This window comes from Poromitra crassiceps, assembly GCF_964638095.1.
Source record: "Poromitra crassiceps genome assembly, chromosome: 2".
NCBI classification, from domain to species: domain Eukaryota; kingdom Metazoa; phylum Chordata; class Actinopteri; order Beryciformes; family Melamphaidae; genus Poromitra; species Poromitra crassiceps.
Genome location: NC_139624.1, coordinates 30,725,217 through 30,746,018, shown reverse-complemented (window position 1 = coordinate 30,746,018; position 20,802 = coordinate 30,725,217).

Sequence of the window (20,802 nt, the reverse complement as noted above, 5' to 3'; positions counted from 1 at the left end):
AGAGAGAAAACCATCTGAAGCTTTCTTTGTTGGAGTCCAGGTATGTTTTACAAGAAAGTGCTTGTCATTGTCGATGATAACGTTATCTGACCTGGCTGGATACTCGCTTGCTTGCTGTGTACCGAGCTCAAAGTAGTAGGCTACGTTCTTTGTTTTACCCCTTGCACTGTCCGCTACAAAAACAACTCTCTTCTTCTGACATTCTTTCGTATTTGGCGCCGTGACCGCCGGAAGTGTTAACACGACCCGGAAGAATTTGGCCCACCCCTGCGTCTGAACATAGGGTGAATATACTGTCTGTGTGTATGCTAGGGATGTGCATCTCCATCATGAGGCTGCATGATGAGATAGACTCCAGGGTGCAGTGGGGGGTAAACACAGTTTACTCACCTCTTTGAAATGAGGTGACCGTGAGCCGTCACTTAACTCATCTATTTTCAGATCAACTGTACCAATCAATGAGGGAAACAATGACTACGTTTACATGCACACAATATTCCAGTTTTTGCCCATATTTGGAAAATGACAATATTCCGACTAAATGAATAATCCACTAATATTCCCGTTTACATGCAGCCGTAGCTCGCCCTCCCCAACATGTGAGGGAGGGGGGGGGGAGAGAGAGGTGCAGGTAGGCGGAGTTTTTCTGTTGAGAATATCACTTGGTCCATTTCAGGAGCTTGCTGCTGGAAAGTTTGGCGTTGCGATTATTTGCACATCAAAGTCTTTCATAAAGTAGGTTAGTTGCCTACGTTATTACCTCGCAGGCTCGCAAGCACTTTGGACTTCCGTGGGCACCAATCAATGTTTCTCATCTCCTCCCGATCAGAAATGTGGGCTTTTCTTGTCGCATGCCAGAGATGACGGATTATATATGATTATATCGCGTCGTCTATCGCTTTCTAGCACACATCAGTTGACAGCAAACAGGCAACATGCGTCGCAAACTGAGGTAAAAACCCTGATTGAGACGCATATTCCGAATGCGCTGTATACATGATGAAAGAATCCTCCTAAAACGTGAATAATACTGGAATAACCCAGATGTCTTAATCGAAAAATGCTAAATTCGGAAAAAGGCCAAATTCGGAAAATGCAACTGGAATATGCTGTTTACATGAGCTTTATCAAATTCAGAATATTGTCATTTTCCGAATAATAGTGGAATATTGTGTGCAGGTAAACGTAGTCAATGTGGGTAAACTACTCACGTTGGATAGTACATTAAAGATAATAAATTCAAGATACATAATGAAGCAACTATCAATGTGATACATACGATACAATTCAGCTCTACTGCGATGCACTCTGATTCGACATGTGTTGATTCAGCGCGATAAGATGCGATTCCACGCGATGCCAAAGAATGATGCGATGCAATTCAATATGGTACAGAGAGTTTGATTTGATATAAGCAGCAACTCGTAGTTAACTATAAAAAAAGGTGAAATTTTTATTTTACATATTTGTTTTTCTAGTACTGCAGCTCATTAAACATGTCTTTCTTTAAAGGCATAGGGCCTCTACTAATATAACTCTGATTTTACCGATGCAAAGATGTTAGAAACGATGCATTACGAGTTTATCCCAAATTGTATCCAATGCACACTTTTTTTAACCGTTGCAATCACATCTTGAACTTTTATGCTACTGCACCGATGTGAATCGATGAATCGCACCATCCCTCGTGTATGCCAGTGCGTGTGTTTGTGCGTGCGTGCTGGCATCTGCCTGTATGTGTGCGCTCCTGACACTTCTGTTGGCGCCAGAGAAGCCACTGTTATTTACAACACATATGGAGTCGTTCTCCATCTGGGAGTTAGGGGACCGAAAACAAGCACACCCCGAACATATGGCCCCAGTCTGACATTTTCATCTCTGTGTGAACTCCAGCCGACTCCCCTCAAAATGTCACAGTGCAGTGACCCACGCTGAGCTTGTGAATGGGCACACACATGAGAGGAAATTGATTCCTGTTGGCCCTTCAAACTCCTTCTCAAGACTATGACGGATATGAGTAATGCACAGTTCAAGAACTTAGCAGTGCTGGAGGCGTCCGGCTAGTGCAACCTCCCTGCATACCAACACGAGGGTCGCAGGTTTGAGCAACCGTGTTACCTCTTGGTCAGGCGTCCAAACAGGCACAATTGACCTATCGCTACATGTAAGTCCCGCCCCGAACGCAGACGAGCAAATCACAGCGCGTGTAGCTCCACAATACACTCGGACAACCTGAGCCGAGAGCTCCATAGAGAAGCATAGAGAAGCAGAAGAAATCGGGATTCTCCTCTGGTTTTATGGTGTTTCATACAGTTATAAGTAGAAAAAAATGGTCAAACGATGTGCATGGGGGTAAATGCAACACTACGAGGTATCCTGGGAGGCCAGGCAACGGATAATAAGGAACTAGTAAACGTAGATCCACTCACATCCACAATGATGCTGCTGTTTTGGATGTTAAATCTGCAATCGTGGTGACAGCGAGATGAGTCTTCTCCCTCATTTGCCTTCCGTGATCCAAAGGTATCATAAAATCATCATGGTATTCAGAAAGTCAGCAAAAGAAAATGCTGAATTATGTGAGTTTCCAGCCATTACGTTATGCACGTAATGGAGTTGGTTGAAGAGGAGGCGCATTGATTGATGTGATTAAAACATCGCCAGACACCAGTCAAACCCTAAAACGAGGGAATTAATCTCATTCCCCAAATAAATGTGAGGTAGTCTAAAGAGAAAACATGATGGAAAAAGTGGTCTGCTGTGGGCTATGCCTCTCCTGATCTGCTACACCCATGCGTGCGTGCTGTTGTCTCGCTATGAAAAACATCGACACTATTAATTTAAAGTTTCTTGATTATACAGAGGTAGGCCTACATGAAATAGATTGCCAGGCGCCACTCTTCAATTCGGCATATATATAATCCATGGAGAGGTTACTCAAGTGAATAAAATGTAAATGTAAATTCTGGATGTCAGTCGCCTGTTATCCCCACTGGTTATCTCGCTGTCTTCCTTCGTTAAAAGTGCATGTTTGGTTAAAGATTCGCTAAAGCTGTTTCCATGCACTTAATCGCATTTCTTTTTATCGATAGCTTTAAATATTGTACATCGCCCTCCATGGCATAGTGAAGTACTTTATGATGGCTTCTAGACAATATCAGGCCTCAAAAAGTTGTTTAGAGCCTCTTGGGATATAACTTTGATAGTGACGGCTGCAATTTATTCTAGTCAGCATGCCCAGTGTTTGTCCGAGTGAGGACGGGGGGTGGGGCTTAGCGATAGGTCAATTGGCCGTGTCTGCGGGTGGGAAGCCGGATTAAGGGTATGTGTCCTGGTCGCTGCACTAGTGTCTCCTCTGGTCAGTTGGGGCGCCTGTTCGGGGGGAGTGGAAGTGGGGGAAATAGCCTGTCCCTCACATGGGCTACAGTACGTCCTGCCAGTGAAACTCCTCACTGTCAGGTGAAAAGAAGCACCTGGCGACTGCACATTTATTGGAGGAGGGATGCTAGTCTACAGCTCTCCGCAGATTGGCAGAGGGGGTGGAGCAATGATCGGGACATCCTAGCAGGGAATAGGAAAAGTATTGGGGAGAAAACAGGGGGGAGATTAAAAAATTTTTTTATTAAAAAATAAATAAACTAAAAATAGCAGTGCTCAGAATAGAATTCACTGACATAGACGTGTTAAATGAATATTAATAAGTGAACTTGTAGGTTAGGAAGGATCCACAGGTTAATAAAGAATGGGAGATGACTCATTATATACTGTGATGTTGGATAATGCCTGCAGCAGATAGTGTGATCAAAATACATGGAGACCCGTACATGTATGCACTGGCCCCCAGACGCCAGGCCCCATTCCACATAGAGAGAGTTCAAAGCTATCTGGGCTGTTATATCATTATCAGCCCTTTCATAGCGCATCTCTTCAGAACATCAAAGCAAGCCCAATTCACTATCTGCATTCTTGTACAGAACTTTCATACACAAGAGACAACATTAGAATAGACTTTTTGCACCATGGCAGCTTCAGCATGGCATAACAAAATGTCATTAATTTGATATACAAATAACTGTCTCTATAGTCTCTATACACTCGTAGAGATTATATCCCTTTACATGATGCAAGCATAGTGTATTACACTGTATGCGATCAAAAGACTTCAGGCGATGAGAAACCATACTTTGTTCTGTATAGCATGGGATGAAATAATTAAGACCAATCAAATATGTCTGTGAATGAATAGATATGCTCCACTATGATGTATTGTGCCAGCATCCCGGGTTCACAGCATGAATTCCGTGCTGTGTCTATTTTTAGTCTCAAATCTATTGTAGACATGCTGTCTGGTCTGAAAAGTGCAGGCATCAGAATCTTTTCCAAAGTGAATCATAACATAGCCCATAAATGGTGACAATATTGATCGACAGAAGCGCCTGGCTTTCAGAATCTGTATGGGCCTGGATATTTTTTACGACTTCGGCCTAATTCCTTTTATTGCATCGTACGTTAAATTTACTACATGGCTACTCTTCACTTCCCGAACACATGCATTAACATCAGTCTGTCTGGCGCCTTGTTTTATTGGAGTGTATGGATGCCAGGCTCTGTAACTGACACGATACTTTAAAGACAACGGGCTCTATCTTCCCAAAAGCGCTAATTTAGCGTTTGCGCTCGTTTAACGCCGTGCGCAATGCAAATTGGGGGCGGACACAAGCGCATGCCTGTGATAATTGTACTGGGCATTGGCTGCCCCATGCCAAAGCAGGCGTTTCAGCGCTAAAATGTGGGATTGATGGCATTACCCTATCGTCAGCAGCGCGCAATTACTTTGCGCTAAGAGCTTTGAAAAGGACCTCTTACGCGCAAATACCTCTCTGCGCTGGGTGCGCTGCACGGAGATTACGGCTGCGCTCCAAGCGCAGAGAGGTATTTGCACACTGGAAAGTGGAATTCCTTTTGGATATGTCATTACGCACAGCCTTGCCACGCCAAGACATACAATTATGCTGCTAAAATTGAGTATTAGCAGATAATTCAGTGAGGCAATCAACTATAACTCACTGAGAAACTTTTATCACATCGCAAAGAGGGAAATTAATTGAGAAAACTTGTTGGTCAATGGACATAGGCTATTTACCTTCATAACCCGAAGGGTCGTTGGCACCACAGAGGATCTGTCAATAAGCTCCCTCTGTCCTCGGACGAGTGAGTACACTCTAATACGCATGGAGAGAATTACAGCATATTGCATGCCTCGCGCAAACAGCCATTGCAAGAGGGGAATCTGATTGGTTTTGATTGACGTAATGCCCAGCCTTGCCTGGCCACGCCTGTGAATAATTCTGGTAGTTAAGACCGGCCAAATCCCGTTTGCGCAGGCATTTTGGGGCGCAGATGATTTTGGCACGGCTCGAATTTGCGCTTGCGTCACATGCCGTGAACCTTTCCACATCCCGGCCGAGAATTGCATCCCCAACATATTTCGGGGCTGTTTTAACTTAGAAATCAGGGAGGTCACGTCTACCAGACAATTATATCACTTTTAAACAGTTACATTTCTGTATAAATCATTACAAGTATACTCCCGGGGATGCTTTTTTTTGCTCATTGACGTAGTGAGTGTGACGTCACCCATTGATTTGTGGACCTGGGCCTCTGGTTTGGCATTTTGGGCGCTGGCATCTTGTTTTTTGGGAGCCAAGGTGATGTACACACAGGTACAGTATTTGTAGCCATATTTGGACGAGAGGGTCTTTCCCAAAGCCGCCTGCTATTGGTCCGTAATGGGTGAGCTGCGCGATCACTGGACAGGCGACCTGTCAATCACGCCGTCTTTTCTATCGTTTATTTTATTCTAAATGGGTCAGTTGTATGTTTTTTTAACCAGGCTGTAAACTTGTTTATTTCTGCTGTAAGGTTGGGCATTTTAACATGGGAGTGACTGGAGATTCATTCGCTTCTGCAGCGACGAGTTCGAGGAACTGCAGTTTTTGGTACTTCGAAATGTGACGAAATGAAACTGCCCCCCGGTGTGTGCATGCATGTGTGTGTGTGTGAGTGTGTGTGCATGCTACAGCATGCATGCATGCGTGCGTGTGTGTGTGTGTGTGTGTGTGTGTGTGTGTGTGTGTGTGTGTGTGTGCATGTGCGTGTGTGTGTGTGTGTGTGTGTGCGTGCGTGCGTGTGTGTGTATGTGTGTGCGCGCATGCTTTATCTTGTTTGCTTGTTTCTCTAAAGCATTTCTCTAAAGAGACATTGATTGATTGTCATCCATTTCTGAACACAAAAACATCATTAAGAGAAGAAATCCAATGACCCACTTTATCAGCTGTCTCACATTAGGAATGCTACTTGTTCATGGTGAACAAGATGGCTGCTGAGGTGTCCTGCTCACCGATCCTATAGATCTGCACTGCACAGAGAGATCTTTGACTATCACTCTACCTCACATTGGGTCAGGGTGGGAATGGCCGTGATGCCCTGAGATCCCTAAGGCCACCTTGGCAGTGCCCTGTTACCAGCCTGCTACTGTCAGTTGCTTTAAAAGCATCAGTGGTCTCAGTTTAATGTAGCCTGCCCTATGCAAAGGATCTGTAATTAGCTCATTTAACACACATTTCAGAGAAATCGCTCTTCATGATGTCAATAGAGTAATGGCCTTCGTGCCCTGGCATGTGGCCTTGTGCCCCCCCAAAAATGGTGACGCCGAAGGTCAAATGGCCTTGTCCCTAAAATGACAAAATGGGGTAATTTATTTTTCTTTTAAAGGCTGTGCATGTGTATCTTAGACCTGAGCAACACGGACGCAAATGGTACATCTCCATGTAGAATACTATGATAGCACTGTGTGTAAATACATCATCTCCATGTAGAATACTATGATACCACTGTGTGTAAATACATGATTTCCCTCTCTTTCTGCTCAGAGGCTGTCGCTGTACCTTGCTGCCTCCATGAGGCCCTGGGCGCTCTGTAGCTGCTTCTGTTGCTTGCTGCCGTTTGGGGACCAGGACTGGTTGCAGATGCTGTGGTGGTGATGGTGGTGGCGGTAGATGGTTTTGGGCTGTCTGTCAAAGGGTCGTCAATGCTCTCCGCCATAGTGTGAGAGTGTCGAGGGGGACTCTTGTCGCGTCATAGAGCCTGAGGGGAGAGAGAGGGGGCGGGGGGAGGAGAGCGAGAGGGGAGGCGGTATGGTTATCAAGCTCAACATTTGTTTTCAGATTGAGACACACAGTCACACTGTCAACACCACCACCATCACTTTGCCTCACTGAGAGGTCTGCCTGCCGCGGCTTTGTGCAAACCTGGTGGGCTGCTCTCTGCGTGTGCTAGTTAGAAGGCGATTGGTTCTACTGTAGGCATACAGAGTTAAATATGGCAGTGTGGGAGTAAAATGGGGGTCTGATTCTACATAATGGCTTGCCAACATGGCAGCACAACAGAGGAGTCCTGTGTGTTTTCCCAGCAAGAAAGGAGGAGGAGAGGCACACGAGGAGGAGCTTTAGAAAAATGTATCACAGAACTCTGTGAAAATAACCGACATTTTATTTCCCACTTCTCAGCGTGTGCACGGGGTTGCACATTGAGTATGCTTGCGTGTGTAAGTGATCCTATGCATGCGTGCATTTGTGTGTGTGTGTGTGTGTGTGTGTGTGTATGTATACATTTGTGTGTTGTGTGTGTTTGCTTGCTTGCTTGCTTGTGTCTGTGTGTCTGTGTGTGTGTGTGTGTGTGTGTGTGTGTGTGTGTGTGTGTTTGCTTGCTTGCTTGCTTGTTGAGGTGGGTGGGTGGGGGGTGTGTGTGTGTGTGTGTGGGGGGGGGGGTGACGCAGCTTGGCTCAATTGAATGGGAGCTGCTGGCAGTGACAGTAAAAGCCAGTAATCACTTCCTGCTTAATTTGAAAACAATTACATTTTTTACCCAATGAGAATGTCTGAAACTGGGCAATGTTGACAATAGGGCTGAAATACAGGCAGGGACACTTGGATTGGCCAGTAAGAGCTTGACGTTTAGGACAGCACTGCTCACTTAGCACATCACTCCTTTAGCTCTTAAGCTGTTAATAAGAACCTATAAAGACAGACTTTCTCATTCTCTTTGTCTAGGTTTTCTCCCTCTCTCTCCACTAACAAGAAAATAGTCACAGTGTCTTTCTCAATTTCCCAAAATGGAGGACTTGGTATTTTCCAAGCGGAGAGGTTGTGCTGACTGGGCTCCCTCCAGATGTAAGCTGGCAGACAGAGCTAATGGTTAGCAGCAACAGGGTCTCTCTCTCTCTCTCTCTCTCTCTCTCATTCCCTCCCTTTCTCTGTCTCTCTCGCTCTTCCTCCCTCCCTCCCTCTCTGTCTGTGGTGTCCAGGCAGCTGTCTTCTTAGTGGTGATTCTGTTCAACCCACTATTGGATGTGGCTGGAGGGCCCAAAGGGATCAATTACCAAGTCCAGTATCCGACCCAGAACCACATGGGGGAAGTGGTGATGGCGGGGCGTAAGGGGGGTTCGCATCAGGCCCAAGCCTAAGCCAGATCCAGAGAGAGAGAGACAGCGAGAGATAGAGAGCGAGCAAGAGAGAGAAGAAAGATTGATAGGCGGATGGGGAGAGGCACTCAGTCCCAGCTCAAAACGCCCAATCTAAAGGGCCTTTTCATCCTGGGCCGAGCTCGTTGGCAGACGTGTCATGTGTAAATGCTGTAGAGCTCTCATTGGCAGACGTGTCATGTGTAAATGCTGTAGAGCAGTGGTTCCCAACCTTTTTACACCAAGTACCACCTGAGAAAGTAGTTGGCTCTCCAAGTACCACCATATACCATACGTTAGCGCTGCTAACGCTAATTACGTTAGCTCTGGGAGGCGTTGTGTCTGCTGTTGTGCAACCTGCAGCAGCTGCACTTGTGCTGGGTTGACTGCTGTCTTCACCTCCTTGTGCTCCTCTACTACAGCTCTTTTACGATTCCCTCCCGTTTTGATCCACTTTAGCATCCCTCCTCGTCTTTGTTCACCACTTGTGTAACCATGCGGGGCGGGCAGTTACAGTGCGCAACAGGTATAGTGTCCGTCAGAAACAAATATTTGTTTCTAAATCCCAAGACAACAAAATAAACCTCGATTTCAATGATCACAAGTTTATTTTCATTCGTAGTATTATTTTGATAGATAAACATGTTTTACAATTGATTTTAAAGTTGGGTTTATTTAATAATTTAAACATTGGGATTCCAGGGATCAAGTACCACCAGCAGGGGGGGGCGCAAGTACCACCTACCTTGAGAAACACTGCCAATAATATTAATTATTATTATTATTTCACTTTCACATGTTTGAAAACTACTACTAATGACCACCATGGATTTTGCACAAAAATTATTATTATTATTATTATTTTTTTTTTTTTTTCACAGAGCCTTCCAAGTACCACCAGCAGGGGGCGCAAGTACCACCTACGGTACGCGTACCGTAGGTTGGGAACCACTGCTGTAGAGCTCTCGTTGGCAGATGTGTCATGTGTAAATGCTGTAGAGCTCTCGTTGGCAGACGTGTCATGTGTAAATGCTGTAGAGCTCTCATTGGCAGACGTGTCATGTGTAAATGCTGTAGAGCTCTCATTGGCAGACGTGTCATGTGTAAATGCTGTAGAGCTCTCGTTGGCAGACTTGTCATGTGTAAATGCTGTAGAGCTCTCGTTGGCAGACTTGTCATGTGTAAATGCTGTAGAGCTCTCGTTGGCAGACTTGTCATGTGTAAATGCTGTAGAGCTCTCGTTGGCAGACTTGTCATGTGTAAATGCTGTAAATGCTGTAGAGCTCTCATTGGCAGACGTGTCATGTGTAAATGCTGTAGAGCTCTCATTGGCAGATGTGTCATGTGTAAATGCTGTAGAGCTCTCATTGGCAGACGTGTCATGTGTAAATGCTGTAGAGCTCTCATTGGCAGACGTGTCATGTGTAAATGCTGTAGAGCTCTCATTGGCAGACGTGTCATGTGTAAATGCTGTAGAGCTCTCGTTGGCAGACTTGTCATGTGTAAATGCTGTAGAGCTCTCGTTGGCAGACTTGTCATGTGTAAATGCTGTAGAGCTCTCGTTGGCAGACTTGTCATGTGTAAATGCTGTAGAGCTCTCGTTGGCAGACTTGTCATGTGTAAATGCTGTAGAGCTCTCGTTGGCAGACTTGTCATGTGTAAATGCTGTAAATGCTGTAGAGCTCTCATTGGCAGACGTGTCATGTGTAAATGCTGTAGAGCTCTCATTGGCAGACGTGTCATGTGTAAATGCTGTAGAGCTCTCATTGGCAGACGTGTCATGTGTAAATGCTGTAGAGCTCTCATTGGCAGACGTGTCATGTGTAAATGCTGTAGAGCTCTCATTGGCAGATGTCAAGTCAAGTCAAGTCAAGTTTATTTGTATAGCACATTTCATACACAGAGGCAATTCAAAGTGCTTCACATAAAATGGTTGACAGGAAAATAAAAGAAAAGAAGAGAGTAAAATGGACATTTAAAAGCATCACAAAAAAAAAGAGTATAAAAAGTGCATTAAGCAACTTCATTAAGCACATAAAATGGTTGACAGGAAAATAAAAGATTTAAAAGCATCACAACAAAACTTAAAAAAAAGAGTATAAAAAGTGCAATAAGCAACAGGCGCAGCAGTTGCAGAAAGAGCTCAAACTTATAGAGGACTCATTGGGTTTGCATAGTAGCTGTCAGCAGTTAAAAGCGACGGTAAACATAAAAGTCTTTAGTCTATTTTTAAAAGTAAGTAAGGTTGGGGCAGATCTGAGGTCTTCAGGCAATTTGTTCCAGCTAGCAGAAGCATAGTGGGTAAATGCAGCCTTCCCGTGATTTGATTTGATCCTAGGGACAGTTAATAAGCTGGACCCTGTTGACCTAAGAGTTCTAGACGGTTCGTAGCGTGGGAGCAATTCAGCTATGTATTTTGGGCCTAGGCCGTTAAGTGATTTATAGACTAATAACAGTATTTTAAAATCTATTATCTGACACACTGGCAACCAGTGTAAGGACTTAAGAACTGGAGTGATATGATCAGCTTTCTTAGTCTTCGTTAGAACTCTAGCAGCAGCATTCTGAATAAGTTGAAGTTGCCTAAGTTCTTTTTTGGAGAGACCAGAAAAAAGGCTATTGCAGTAGTCTAACCTACTATAAATGAAGGCGTGAATTAGTTTTTCTAGATCCTGTCTGGACATGTATCCCCTAATTCTTGCTATATTTTTAAGATGATAAAAAGCAGATTTTCTAATTGACTTAATGTGGGAGTTAAAATTGAGATCGGAATCAATAATAACTCCAAGATTTTTGACTTGATCCTTAGGCTTCAGGGATAGAGACTCAAGGCGTACAGTGATTTTAAGCCTTTGTTCTTTGGGGCCAAACACGATCACCTCAGTTTTGTCTTTGTTTAGCTGTAGGAAATTCTGGCACATCCAGTTATTTATTTGATCAATGCACTGGCACAATGATTCTATGGGGGCATAGTCAGCTGAGGAAAGAGTTATATACAGCTGAGTGTCGTCTGCATAGTTATGATAGGCTACTTTGTTTTTTTTGCATAATTAGGCCTAGAGGGAGCATATAAAGGTTGAAGAGAACGGGCCCCATAATGGATCCTTGAGGCACCCCACAAGTCATCCTAGTTAGGTCAGATGTGTAATTGCCAATGGAGACAAAGTACTTCCTGTCTTGAAGATAGGACTTGAACCACTGGAGGACCGTACCCGATAGCCCAACCCAGTTTTCCAGTCTGTCCAATAAAATTGAGTGGTCAATAGTGTCAAATGCAGCGCTAAGATCCAGTAGCACTAGAATCAAATTTTTGCCTGAGTCTGTGTTCATTCTGATGTCATTTATGACTTTAGTAAGCGCGGTTTCAGTGCTGTGATGGGGGCGAAAGCCTGATTGGAGTTTATCTAGGAGATCATTTGAGGTTAGGAATCTATTGAGTTGTAGGTAAACAACCTTTTCAATTATTTTGGCTATAAAGGGGAGATTAGATATTGGTCTGTAGTTACTGATTACCGATGCATCAAGGCTACGCTTTTTTAGTAGGGGTTTAATAACTGCAGTTTTCAGGGACTCAGGAAAAGTGCCGGTCACAAGGGATCTATTAACTATTTGCAATAGGTCCGACGACAGACAGTTATAAACGCTTTTAAAAAAGCTTGTTGGAAGGGTATCGAGACAGCACGAAGATGATTTAAGGCCTTGCACAGTTTCCTCTAAGATGTCGTGGTCGATAACGCTGAACTGGGACAAATTTATCAAACTAGGGATCTGCGGGTAGGATGATGTCACAGCATTTCTTGGTGTGGAGCCACTAATAGCCTGCCTGATATTAATAATTTTATCCGTAAAAAAGGCAGCAAACTCATTACATTTGACAGTAGAGAGGAATTCAGGTGCTACACAGAGAGGCGGATTAGTCAGTCTATCAACTGTGGCAAATAGAGTGTGTGCATTGTTCACATTTTTGTTAATTATCTCGGAAAAGAACGATTGTCTCGACCTTTTCAGTTCGAGGTTGTAGGAGTGAAGACTTTCTTTGTAAATATCATAGTGAATGTGAAGATTAGTTTTCCTCCATTTACGCTCAGCTTTCCTGCAATCTTTCTTTTTGCATCTAACGGATGCAGAATTTCGCCAGGGTGCTTTAATTTTGCCAGACAGCAATTTTAACCTAACAGGCGCCACACTATCAATAGTATTCAGAATTGTTGAATTGAAGTTATCAAGAATCTCATTGACAGAAGCTGATGTGGGAGGAGATAAAGAAAATCTCTCCATAAACAGCGCGCTGGTGCCTGCATTAATGTCTCGTCTTTTAACGGTTTGTGACCTATTAATGATCTCAGGGGAGATTTCCATTTCGTCATGTGTCATGTGTAAATGCTGTAGAAGCTTGCAGGAAGATGTGGACGGGTCTTGGGGTCGCCACGTGTAAACTGCACCCTTGGAGATGAGAGCTGTGTAGGTCTCAGAAGCAAACAGCCCTCGCCTGCATGCATTTATGAATGTACATATGTCTGCATGTATACAGCCTACCCTCTCCCACATACATAGAGTGCCTCGAGTGCATGAAGTATATGCCCGGACGTGAACACATACTATCAACATCATGCTCTTGATCAGTTGTGGCAAACACGTTTCTGCACTCTCTCCTCGCTTACTGCAGTCTGCACTCCTCCATTCTGCTCTCAAATAATCTCTTCCCCTCCCCCCTTCTCACTCCTCTCATCTCCTCTCCTTTCCTCTCCCCTTCTCTCTTCTCCTCTGTTCTCTTCTCTCCTCTCCTCTCTACAGTGAATAAGTCTTGATTACAGTAATCAAAGTCTTTCTCTCACTGGGTGTCACCTCTGTGCACTAGCTGTGCTCTGTTCTGTTCACAGTCTAAATGCCACAATCAGGACCCACCTAATGGAACATATGATTAAGAGTTAGACACTTAAGTGTCTACAGTACATTTAGTGCCTGCAGTTGTGTGTGTGTGTGTGTGTGTGTGTGTGTGTGTGTGTGTGTGTGTGTGTGTGTGTGTGTGTGTGTGTGTTTACAGTAAAAGCCTGTATGTGTATGAGAGCTCATGCAAAATCAAGTGAAGTTTGTATAGCCACAATTCCATGCTTGTTTTTAATAATCTTAGTTGTTTCACAGGGGTTAAAGCAAAATAAAATCTTTTGACTGAAAATTTTTCGAGGCCTATTTTAGCTATTTCGGGCTTTCTAGAGTGTCCGCTTTTTCCCCACCATGCCGTCGCTTCACATGGGTTTTCATGTAAAAAAGGGCAGACAGTGTGGTTCCTCTGCCTTTCCGACATGCTGCCACTCCGAACGTTAACTTCCATTATTCGGACTGGCGGTCGTTCACCTTAGAAGCCGCAATGCCGACCTTAGGTTTAGGCGTGGGGGTGGGAGAGGTTAGGTTTTGGGTTAGGGTCTGGGGGAGGTTAGGTTTAGGCATGGGGGGAGGTTAGGTTTGGCGTGGTGGCTGGGAGAGGTTAGTGAAAAACGGGGAATATAGACCCCCTTTCTGAGTGCCGATATTTCGGAGTGGCAGAACGTCGGAGTGGCAGCACGTCGGAGTGGCAGCATGTAACCGACAGTGTGTACATCACACTCTCAAGTTCCCAAACATCCAGTAGGCCTAATGATGCATGAATTGTGTTCTGGGCTGATGTTATAAGGTTCCACGTAGGTATGCCAACAGAGACATGTGAAAATTACTGGCTATAATCAATCACAATTAATATATAGATGTTTTTATCGAGTCAAACAAGTAGGTTAAGGGATCAGTATAACAATTAGGCTATAACTAACAGTAGCCACAGGAACTACAACAACATATGTCCCAACTAAGGAGGTTCTCTTCCACCAGTCACACAGCTCAGCTCCACCCAAACTCCCACCCCTCCTGTCCCACTGAGCTGATGGTCTGGTAGCCTACTGTTATGAAAACACACCAATTAATAGTGTCAGACAACACCTAGCATGCCTAGGCTAACCACCTAACGCTAGTGTTACAGTTCAGCATCAAGTGAAGAGGAAACATCCCACTGCACACGGTTACATCTAAAACAGTGATTCCCAACCTGTGGTCCGCGGCCCCCTGGTGGGCCGCGAAGGTATTGCAAGTGGGCCGCCAAATCATTTCCAAAAAAGTATGATTTTTGGAAAAAAAAAAAAAGAAAAAAAAAATTCATTTTTTTTTTTTGAAAGATTTTGAAAAATCATACTTGAAAAAGTATGATTTTTGTTTCTTTGATGTTATTGCTTTTGCTTGAATTGAAGTTTCATCTTTACATCATCTTTATATTGGGTTTGTGTTTATTTGTAACCCTATCGATTTAATGGGCTTTCTTCTGATATTTGGATTTTGTTTGGATCTGATATTGGATGTCAAATTGTTATGAGAATGCATTTTTCCATTGTTGAAGGATACCGTTATTTATTAATCATTTGTTAATTAGCGTGTTACAGACAGCCCCTTGCTTGTCATTTCTGACATCTGTGTGGTGCTGATGGACAGCTCCTTGAATGATTGGTGTGTGTGTGTGTGTGTGTGTGTGTGTGTGTGTGTGTGTGTGTGTGTGTGTGCGTGTGTGTGTGTGTGTATGTGTGTGTGTGTGTGGACAGCTCCTTGAAAACTGTAATACTGAAGGTGTTGCAACATGTTACAGGTGCTGTGTTAGTGACTGTGGAGCTTCCAACATGTTTCTCCTGTATTCAGTTCAGTCCTTTATGTTCAATTTTCAATAAAAAAGTGCTCTGAGAACGCATTATATGGCCTTTGTATTTATGGGGTCGGAGGTGGGCCGCGAACATTTTTGAGACATAAAAGTGGGCCCTGAGTTGGAAAAGGTTGGGAACCACTGATCTAAAACATCCCTCAGAATTACATAACTATCATGGAGTCAGGTAACAGATGAAATCAACATCTTGTTATCAACTAACTCAGAGACTAGCAGTAGCTGACACATCTAATGCTAACCAGAAAGTTAGTAACCAACTAGTGACTGCACTAGCAACAGTTGTTTGTTAATGTTATGTTGCGTTACAGATGGGGTAGGTGCTTATAGCTCATTCAATAACGTTAGCGTTGACGCTAGTGAAACTCCACTAGACTTTTTCTCTCTAGTGACATGTGGTCGTGGAAAAAGCGTCAACCCCCCGCGCTGTCGGGGTGAAAAATACACCGAAAATAATAACGTTAACGTTACTGCAGCAAACGTTTGAGCGTGTGTGTGTTAGCAAGTTTTACCTGTCCGTGTCCAATAAAAGACAACTCCGCATCGCGCATGTTTTCAAAGTTCCTCCACCTTTGCAGTAATAAATTAACTCCAATTCTCACAATAACAAACTTCTTCAGTCCAATGCTGTCATGGATAATTTAACGTTAGGAACTAACGCTGTCTGAGAGGCAGATCGGCAACAGTGTTTTGTTTAGCGTTACATGGATTGGCTTTGCAGGGTCGCGTTCAGCGGGCCGAAAACATAGCACAACGTAGCAAAACATTTATCAGCGAACATAGTGGTGCATTGAAACAGGCAAGGAAACATGACGTTCAACCTGGAAACCGTAGCAATACATTTTCAGGCTTATTGTGGCTTGAACACAACCCAGGAGAATCATTTGGACGTCCGGTCGGAATTTTTCAAAATAAAAGCTTTCATTCAAACTCAATACAATACACATTGAAAATATACAAAGGGGCTTTAATTTTGGTATTTTTCACATTTCATATCTGGCTCCAATAGACGGAAATTCGTCGTAGCGACGGAGAACTTTAATCCCTGTGTTTCAGGACTGTTTTCTGGATTCTGAGTCAGTCTTTGCTCCACGCAGACCTGTGTTTTCTGGATTCTGAGTCAGTCTTTGCTCCACGCAGACCTGTGTTTTCTGATCATATCAACAATGATGCGTTGTGTAATTGCATGTGAAATGCATACATGTAGCAGCCTAATCCTACAGGACAGGTGACATGTGTGTGAGTGGATTTGAGGAAAACTGTTGCCCTTTCGAGGGACTTACTGTATAGATCAATGATTTGAAAACATCGGCTACAGCTTGTCTTTGCAGTCACTCATGACAGTTCATCCTGATGATGGGGGATTTCGTGCAATCATAACTTGACGAGACAGGAAATACTTGAAAGGGGTGTCCTTTTCCGTTAACGTAACAGTCTCTGAAATGCTTAACAACAAGAGCCACTGCTTGATGTTCAATTGAAAATGACTTGAATGGTGTTTAACGATGTCTGACTGACTCAAATCTTACTCTCTCCACGTACAGTGCTCTTTTATTCTCGCACGCTCCTTTTCCATCTCTCTTTTGAGTTGTATGTCTTATCAGCCTGTCACAAAAGTCGTCAGATAACCTCAGGTGATTCCGCTACTCTCCTCTAATGGTGTTCTCGCTCTTCCTAGCTCCCTGCGTCAGTACATGCGGAGGGTTTCATCTGCCAATCTAAAATGGTGGAGGGCACAATGCGGAGCATCCTCCTCTCAGGAGAGAGACAGCAACAAGCCTTTCACAGAGAGAAGGAGGTATGAGAGAGGACTGCTGAGACTACACAGAGAGGAGGAGGTATGAGAGAGGACTGCTGAGACTACACAGAGAGGAGGAGGTATGAGAGAGGACTGCTGAGACTACACATAGAGAAGGATGTATGAGAGAGGACTGCTGAGACTACACAGAGAGAAGGATGTATGAGAGAGGACTGCTGAGACGACACATAGAGAAGGAGGTATGGGAGAGGACTGCTGAGACTACACAGAGAGAAGGAGGTATGAGAGAGGACTGCTGAGACGACACAGAGAGAAGGAGGTATGAGAGAGGACTGCTGAGACTACACAGAGAGAAGGAGGTATGAGAGAGGACTGCTGAGACTACACAGAGAGAAGGAGGTATGAGAGAGGACTGCTGAGACTACACAGAGAGAAGGAGGTATGAGAGAGGACTGCTGAGACTACACAGAGAGAAGGAGGTATGGTAGAGGACTGCTGAGACTACACAGAGAGAAGGAGGTATGAGAGAGGACTGCTGAGACGACACAGAGAGAAGGAGGTATGGGAGAGGACTGCTGAGACTACACAGAGAGAGGGAGGTATGGGAGAGGACTGCTGGGACTACACAGAGAGAAGGAGGTATGGGAGAGGACTGCTGAGACTACACAGAGAGAGGGAGGTATGAGAGAGGACTGCTGAGACTACACAGAGAGAAGGAGGTATGAGAGAGGACTGCTGAGACGACACATAGAGAAGGAGGTATGAGAGAGGACTGCTGAGACTACACAGAGAGAGGGAGGTATGGGAGAGGACTGCTGAGACTACACAGAGAGAGGGAGGTATGGGAGAGGACTGCTGAGACTACACAGAGAGAATGAGGTATGGGAGAGGACTGCTGAGACAACACAGAGAGAAGGAGGAATGAGAGAGGACTGCTGAGACTACACAGAGAGAAGGAGGTATGATAGAGGACTGCTGAGACTACACATAGAGAAGGAGGTATGATAGAGGACTGCTGAGACAACACATAGAGAAGGAGGTATGATAGAGGACTGCTGAGACGACACATAGAGAAGGAGGTATGAGAGAGGACTGCTGAGACTACACAGAGAGAGGGAGGTATGGGAGAGGACTGCTGAGACTACACAGAGAGAGGGAGGTATGGGAGAGGACTGCTGAGACTACACAGAGAGAATGAGGTATGGGAGAGGACTGCTGAGACAACACAGAGAGAAGGAGGAATGAGAGAGGACTGCTGAGACTACACAGAGAGAAGGAGGTATGATAGAGGACTGCTGAGACTACACATAGAGAAGGAGGTATGATAGAGGACTGCTGAGACAACACATAGAGAAGGAGGTATGATAGAGGACTGCTGAGACGACACAGAGAGAAGGAGGTATGGGAGAGGACTGCTGAGACTACACAGAGAGAAGGATGTATGAGAGAGGACTGCTGAGACGACACAGAGAGAAGGAGGTATGAGAGAGGACTGCTGAGACTACACAGAGAGAAGGAGGTATGAGAGAGGACTGCTGAGACGACACAGAGAGGAGGAGGTATGGTAGAGGACTGCTGAGACTACACAGAGAGAAGGAGGTATGGGAGAGGACTGCTGAGACGACACATAGAGAAGGATGTATGAGAGAGGACTGCTGAGACTACACAGAGAGGAGGAGGTATGGTAGAGGACTGCTGAGACGACACAGAGAGGAGGAGGTATGGTAGAGGACTGCTGAGACGACACAGAGAGAAGGAGGTATGAGAGAGGACTGCTGAGACTACACAGAGAGAAGGAGGTATGGGAGAGGACTGCTGAGACGACACATAGAGAAGGAGGTATGGGAGAGGACTGCTGAGACTACACATAGAGAAGGAGGCATGAGAGAGGAATGCTGAGACGACACATAGAGAAGGAGGTATGAGAGAGGACTGCTGAGACTACACAGAGAGAAGGAGGTAAGGGAGAGGACTGCTGAGACTACACAGAGAGAGGGAGGTATGATAGAGGACTGCTGAGACGACACATAGAGAAGGACGTATGGTAGAGGACTGCTGAGACGACACATATAGAAGGAGGTATGAGAGAGGACTGCTGAGACTACACAGAGAGAAGGAGGTATGGGAGAGGACTGCTGAGACGACACATAGAGAAGGAGGTATGATAGAGGACTGCTGAGACGACACATAGAGAAGGAGGCATGATAGAGGACTGCTGAGACTACACATAGAGAAGGAGGCATGATAGAGGACTGCTGAGACGACACATAGAGAAGGAGGCATGATAGAGGACTGCTGAGACTACACAGAGAGAAGGAGGTATGATAGAGGACTGCTGAGACTACACAGAGAGAAGGAGGTATGATAGAGGACTGCTGAGACTACACAGAGAGAAGGAGGTATGATAGAGGACTGCTGAGACTACACAGAGAGAAGGAGGTATGATAGAGGACTGCTGAGACTACACAGAGAGAAGGAGGTATGAGAGAGGACTGCTGAGACTACACATAGAGAAGGAGGCATGATAGAGGACTGCTGAGATGACACATAGAGAAGGAGGTATGATAGAGGACTGCTGAGACGACACATAGAGAAGGAGGCATGATAGAGGACTGCTGAGACTACACATAGAGAAGGAGGCATGATAGAGGACTGCTGAGACGACACATAGAGAAGGAGGCATGATAGAGGACTGCTGAGACTACACAGAGAGAAGGAGGTATGAGAGAGGACTGCTGAGACTACACATAGAGAAGGAGGCATGATAGAGGACTGCTGAGACGACACATAGAGAAGGAGGTATGATAGAGGACTGCTGAGACAACACATAGAGAAGGAGGTATGATAGAGGACTGCTGAGACTACACAGAGAGAAGGAGGTATGGGAGAGGACTGCTGAGACTACACAGAGAGAAGGAGGCATGATAGAGGACTGCTGAGACGACACATAGAGAAGGAGGTATGGGAGAGGACTGCTGAGACTACACAGAGAGAAGGATGTATGAGAGAGGACTGCTGAGACAACACAGAGAGAAGGAGGCATGAGAGAGGACTGCTGAGACTACACATAGAGAAGGATGTATGAGAGAGGACTGCTGAGACTACACATAGAGAAGGAGGTATGGGAGAGGACTGCTGAGACGACACATAGAGAAGGAGGTATGGGAGAGGACTGCTGAGACGACACAGAGAGAAGGAGGTATGAGAGAGGACTGCAGAGACTACACAGAGAGAAGGAGGTATGAGAGAGGACTGCTGAGACGACACATAGAGAAGGATGTATGAGAGAGGACTGCTGAGACTACACATAGAGAAGGAGGTATGGGAGAGGACTGCTGAGACGACACATAGAGAAGGAGGTATGGGAGAGGACTGCTGAGACGACACAGAGAGAAGGAGGTAAGGGAGAGGACTGCTGAGACTACACAGAGAGAAGGAGGTAAGGGAGAGGACTGCTGAGACGACACATAGAGAAGGAGGTATGGGAGAGGACTGCTGAGACGACACATAGAGAAGGAGGTATGGGAGAGGACTGCTGAGACTACACAGAGAGAAGGAGGTATGAGAGAGGACTGCAGAGACTACACAGAGAGAAGGAGGTATGAGAGAGGACTGCAGAGACTACACAGAGAGAACGAGGTATGAGAGAGGACTGCTGAGACTACACAGAGAGAAGGAGGTATGAGAGAGGACTGCTGAGACTACACATAGAGAAGGAGGTATGAGAGAGGACTGCTGAGACTACACAGAGAGAAGGAGGTATGAGAGAGGACTGCTGAGACTACACAG